Consider the following 6,291-nt stretch of genomic DNA (forward strand, 5'->3'; position numbering starts at 1 on the left):
AAGAGAAAGAATATAAATGTATCTTCAGAAGTTGCGATATTTACTATTGCAACATCATTAATATTGGCATCGTGATAACGAAGAAGCAATCTCAATTGTTGACATTTCGCTTGCCAACAATAGTATTGCACAGGCTTGTTTATTTCTCCTACATTTCTCGGTTGTCGAAGTGGCAAAGTTTGATACGTGTGATTTATGTCATGCTTTTGCAAAAAATTATTTTTTATATTTCAAGTTGCATTTATTATATACAAGAGAAACTGCTTTTTTTATATACAAGAGAATAATTTATTAAATATTTTAAATTCATTGACAAAACAGTTTGGCCTAATATTTTAATAGCATAGAAAAGTGCAGTTTTCTTTGAAATCAGATAAGTTTTTTTTTGTCTTTGAAATCAGATGTTTTTTTTGTTTTTGAATTATTTTTTTCTCTTTTAAAAATAGCGTTTAATTTTGATTAAAGAGCTACCTTTTAATATATTTTTGCATGAAAAAAATTGATGCAAAATTATTCGAAGCAGTGCAAGATCGCTACTTTAATTAACAAGTTGAAATGTGTTGCCCGTGACTAATTGTAATTGTACAATTTTGTCATTTCTCGCTATTTCATGCACAAAAGACTTAAAAATATTTCGGTCAATCCGACAATATCGAAAAATATTGTAATATAATATGTTCCTCAAATTCGCAGCTGATTTCTATTAACATTACAAAAATTGGAATATATTTAATTATAAAAATAAGATTTTAAGAAATTAAAGATTTCAAGCAAATTATATATATATTATTATTATTATTATTATTGTATATATATATATATATATATATATATATATATATATATATACAGGGTGACCCATTTTAACTTAGGCAGCCAAATAACTCGAAAAATAAGCAAGATAGAGAAAAATGTTTTAGACAAAAGTTGTATGGTTTCGAGGGGGCCATAAGATGGTATCATTGGTTTGACCTTGAAGAGTCATTTGAAGGTCACGTGAAGGTCACTTCAATTTTTTTAAATGGAATACCCTATATATTTTTGTACATTCTTGTAGCTTATTTCGAGAGCTTTCCAAAACACTATAATTAAGTACCTTTCCGTTAAGTACTTTTTGAGTTATGATGCTTGAAATAATTTCTTAATTTTACATAAACCGTAAAATATCTTGTAAAATATTCATTTTTCGATTATCTTACCTTAATACTTTTATGTACAAAATAATGAGAGGAATCAATTGGTGTAAAGAAAACACATAGTTGTTTTTAAGAAAAAATATGGAATTGTTAATTGCAAATTACATATTTTTTCTTCGAAACAACTATGTGTTTTCTTTACACCAATTGATTCCTCTCATTATTTTGTACATAAAACTATTAAGGTAAGGTAATCGAAAAATGAATATTTTACAAGATATTTTACGGTTTATGTAAAATTAAGAAATTATTTCAAGCCTCATAACTCAAAAAGTACTTAACGAAAATGTACTTAATTATAGTGTTTTGGGAAGTTCTCGAGATGAGCTACAAGAATGTACAAAAATATATAGGATGTTCCATTTAAAAAAATTGAAGTGACCTTCACGTGACCTTCAAATGACTCTTCAAGGTCAAACCAATGATACCATCTTATGGCCCCCTCGAAACCATACAACTTTTGTCTAAAACATTTTTCTCTATCTTGCTTATTTTTCGAGTTATTTGGCTGCCTAAGTTAAAATGGGTCACCCTGTATATACAGGGTGTATCTGAAATGATGCACTAAACTTTAGGAGCGTATTCTAGAGGTCAAAATAAGACTTTTTTTTCTTATGAACATGGGTCCGCAAATGAACCCCCCTCCGAGCTAAAATTCGAAAATGTGTGAAATTGACCAAACACCCGCAACGCAAATTTATTTATCTCTCAAGAGAGGGTGATAGGTAACGTCAAAACTTTTTTTTTTCTGAAATACAGCCAATTTTTAATTTTTTCCCCAAACTTTAGGGGCCTCTAGCTCGGAGGGAGTTCATTTGCGGACCTATGTTCATAGAAAAAGAAAGTCTTATTTTGATCTGTAGAATACGCTTCTAAAGTTTAGTGCATCATTTCAGATATGCCCTGTATATATACACATATATATATATATATATATATATATATATATATATATATATATTTATATTTATAAAGTGTCCCATGACTCCAAATCCACACATTAAGGACGTATTATTGAAGACATTTCAGTTGAAATTACTTAATAAACATATGTTCATAAATGCTTCCTAACAGAACTACGATTGAAAGTTGATGTGAATATTTGAAAAAGAAAAGAAAAATGAAAAGATTTTTAATTTAACTTGTATATTTACAAATGTATATTTACAAATTCTGTTCAAAATTATCTCCTGTAGATTTAATACAAAATCTTACCCTGGGTAAAAGTAATCTATCAGCTCGTTCCATCATGCCAGGAGAATTTCTTAGAATATGCGTTGCCACATTCATAATTCTGTTCACAAGTTCACCCCTATTGCGAGATTGCTTTGCATAAATTATTGATTAAATGATTGATTTAGAAAATATGGTAAAAGTGTATAAAAGATTACACAGCATCGATTTTATTGCTGCTTGGATATGTTATAGAGGAGATTGTCCTGAGCAATTTCCCGCAGAAAATAAGTAGGAGACGGCATTAATTTAGAAGATATAACAAGTTAGAGTTTGACAATTTTAACGCTTTTCTTACGCATTATATAGACTGTTGCTCGACATTGAGAACATTGTATACGTATATGAGATTTGTTTACATCTCAATCTATTTGACATTTTCTACAGTATGTACATGCGTGGACACAGTGGGTTCCGCCCTCCTGCGGGGGCTTCACTTCCGAAAGATATAACCTAACCCAAGCCTATTTCTGATTTAAACCAAATTTTAATTGTAAGTCAGAAATAGGTTTGGGTTAGGTTATATCTTTCGGAAGTGGAGCCCCTCGCATGGGGGGGGGGGGGCGGAACTTACTGTGTCCACGCATGCACTTAGTAAAACGAACGCAATGACTCAGAGGTGATGTGGGGTGGACCTCGCTTCGCGTGGAAAGTTGCAAACCTATGTGGAAGCGTACCATAATAGACCTTACTTCGCATTGACTCAGAGATGGTGTGGGGTGGACCTCGCTTCACGTGGAAAGTTGCAAACCTATGTGAAATCAAATCTATGTGGAACTGTACAATAGGGATTTATTATTGTACGATTTCACATAGGTTTGCAACTTTCCACATGAAGCGAGGTCCACCCCAGACCACTTCTGAGTCAGTGCGAAACAAGATCTATTATTGTACAGTTCTACATAGGTTTGCAACTTTCCACGTGAAGCGAGGTCCACCTTATACCACCTCTGAGTCAGTGCAAAGCGAGGTCTATTATTGTACGCTTCCACATAGGTTTGCAACTTTCCACGCGAAGCGAGGTTCACCCCACACCACCTCTAAGTTAGCGCGAAACGAAATCTATTATTGTACGGTTTCAAGTGAATAATTTGTTGTTTAACAAGAAAATCTATTAATTTATTTTTATCTTCAACAATACTTAAAAATTCGTGTAGTCGCATGTTGAAAGCTGTTAGTGAACTGTGAGAAATAAGTGAAAGTGTATATGTGAAGCTATAGAAGATGTCAAATAGATCACTACACATAAACAAACCTCATATACATATACAACGTTCTTAATAATAGTCTATATAATGCCTAAGAGAAGCGTTAAAACTGGCAAATTTAACTTGTTATATCTTCTAAACTAATGCCGTCCCCCACTTATTTTTTGCAGGGAATTACTCAGGACAACCTCCTCTATAACATATTCAAGCGGCGATAAAATCGGTGCTGTGTAACCTTTTATGCACTTTTACCGAAAATATTTCGAATATTCACATCAACTTTAAATGGTTGTAGTTTTGTTAGGAAACATTTACGGACATATGTTTATTAAATAATTTCAACTCTAAATAACTTCATTAACACGCCCTTAATATATCTCGAAAATCATGGAATATTCTGTGTATATATATCTACGTGCACACACACACATACACACACACACGCGCGCGCGTTCGTCTAAAATAAAATCTCTTAATAATTCTGTTAATTAATTAAAATATACATGTAGTCCTTTATCTATTATAATAAATTTAAAGAAATATTATTTATATTAAATATATTTATATGATGTTAATAATTTACAATACAAGTGTTTAATTGAATTATCGCAATAGCAATTTCATCAAATCGCAGTTTTCAAACTGAATGCAACTAGGACAATCGTGGAATGCAATCGTTCGCCTTTCTCTACGCTCTCGTTTGAATTTCAACGTACATTGAGACATTAATGTCAGTCGTTTCGCACCAGTGCATGTAGCTCCTATTATCGGGTGTCATTTATATATACGAGTATATGAGCTATGCATGGTGTTATTTTTGTAGCGCGGCAAATTTTGCGACCAGGTGTAACATGAAAACACCAGCGCCATATACAGGGTGTATCTGAAATGATGCACTAAACTTTAGGAGCGTATTCTAGAGGTCAAAATAAGACTTTTTTTTCTTATAAACATGGGTCCGCAAATGAACCCCCCTCCGAGCTAAAATTCGAAAATGTGTGAAATTGACCAAACACCCGCAACGCAAATTTATTTATCTCTCAAGAGAGGGTGATGGGTAACGTCAAAACCTTTTTTTTTCTGAAATACAGCAAATTTTTAATGTTTTCCCCAAACTTTAGGGGCCTCTAGCTCGGAAGAGGGTTCATTTGCGGACCCATGTTCATAGGAAAAAAAAAGTCTTATTTTGACCTCTAGAATACGCTCCTAAAGTTTAGTGCATCATTTCAGATACACTCTGTATATTTCTGCATGTGCACCACAAAAACCGAAATCAAAGCACAAAGCGGATGAAATAAACTTTTTGTCAATGAAAACGTGCAATGCTATTGATATCGCAGCGCGATCGTGCCAAGAGAAACTAATTTACACATTTACTGAACATTTTATGGACAATTTCTCGTGAACATGTGTAGAGCAGATAAAAATAACTCCATAAGTTCCTATAAAATATTTTCCTACAACGCTTCGAGAAATTTGTTTTTAAAATTAGAATTTGAAAAGTATTTGCCTTAATTTTCCTATTTTTTATTTTTATTTTTTACATTTTAATTTGTAATAATTATATTTTCATTGTTTATTTAATTATATTTTTATGTTAAATAAAAGTCTTTAAAATGCGATAGACTTCTTGATATTACATCAGAGATGGATCATTGGAGAATCAGAGGCGGACCACTTATAAGCCTCCTAAATTACCAAATTTTGAAGATGATAGGCTTCCTTTACTTTTAAATATGTTTTTAAGTTTTCCACACTTTTTTAGGAAAAGAATACTCTTATTTTATTTTGTTAAATCTAACTATTTACGGAAGAAACATATTTGATCGATTGAAAGTAAATGATGGTGATAAAAGATGTACAGTAGAAAAAAAAATTGTATAGAAATTGGATTTCTTTTTTTTTTACTCTATATGCTACGGGAGTATGACTACCTTTATCGAAATATCTTGTGCTGATCTGCTGATATATATCAAGTATGATAAGTTTAATGAATCATATGCTAAAGAAACGGTTTTATATAAAAATTACATAGCATTGTGTATGTGTGTGTGTAAATGCATATATAAATGTATATGTAAATGTATGAGAAGAGGAAACTTTACAATAAAATATAAGCAGGATGTTTATTCAAATCTTGTAAAAAGAATTGCCTGAAAATTCTTTATTTTTTAAATATTTTTATTCAACATTCTAGGTGAAATGAATATTTTAGAGATTTTTTGGTGCAAATTTTCTTAAATTATAAAATTTGTTATTGTATATGTTTTCTAATGTTTTTCACTCATAGGAAAAAAAAACATAGAGATTTAAGTTTCTAAGTGCTAGATTTGTAAATGTACTAAAAAAATTGAGTTTTTGTAAGTATTTTTTTATTTATTGCCGTATCATTTTTATTTTTTTATAATTAAAAATTACAATAAAAGATATAAGTTACATATATTCTATATTTTGTTAAGGAATGTAATATAAACAAAGACAATTACATATTTAATATAATATTTTTATATTAGATGCACAATTCACAGAAATGCATATAAACAGAGATAATTACATATTTAATATAATATATTTATATTAGATGCACAATTCACAATTTAATTTATTGGCAGATCGCTGATTTTTTGCTTATAATATAAGAATTATCAAAGAGA

General features: G+C 30.7%; 2 protein-coding genes across 5 annotated transcripts in view; one reads left to right on the forward strand and one right to left on the reverse strand.

Annotated features, from left to right (window-relative positions):
- The window catches only part of LOC145975959 (sex-regulated protein janus-A), a 113,318-nt gene that overhangs the window by 48,551 nt on the left and 58,476 nt on the right, over positions 1-6,291 (forward strand). The window lies entirely within an intron of this gene.
- LOC145975939 (phosrestin-2) overlaps positions 1-6,291 on the reverse strand; it is a 72,264-nt gene that overhangs the window by 30,585 nt on the left and 35,388 nt on the right. The window lies entirely within an intron of this gene.

The sequence above is a fragment of the Camponotus vicinus genome, unplaced genomic scaffold, assembly GCF_025532165.1.
Source record: "Camponotus vicinus isolate PSW18456_S1 unplaced genomic scaffold, iyCamVici1.0 SCAF_1, whole genome shotgun sequence".
Classification (NCBI taxonomy): Eukaryota; Metazoa; Arthropoda; class Insecta; order Hymenoptera; family Formicidae; genus Camponotus; species Camponotus vicinus.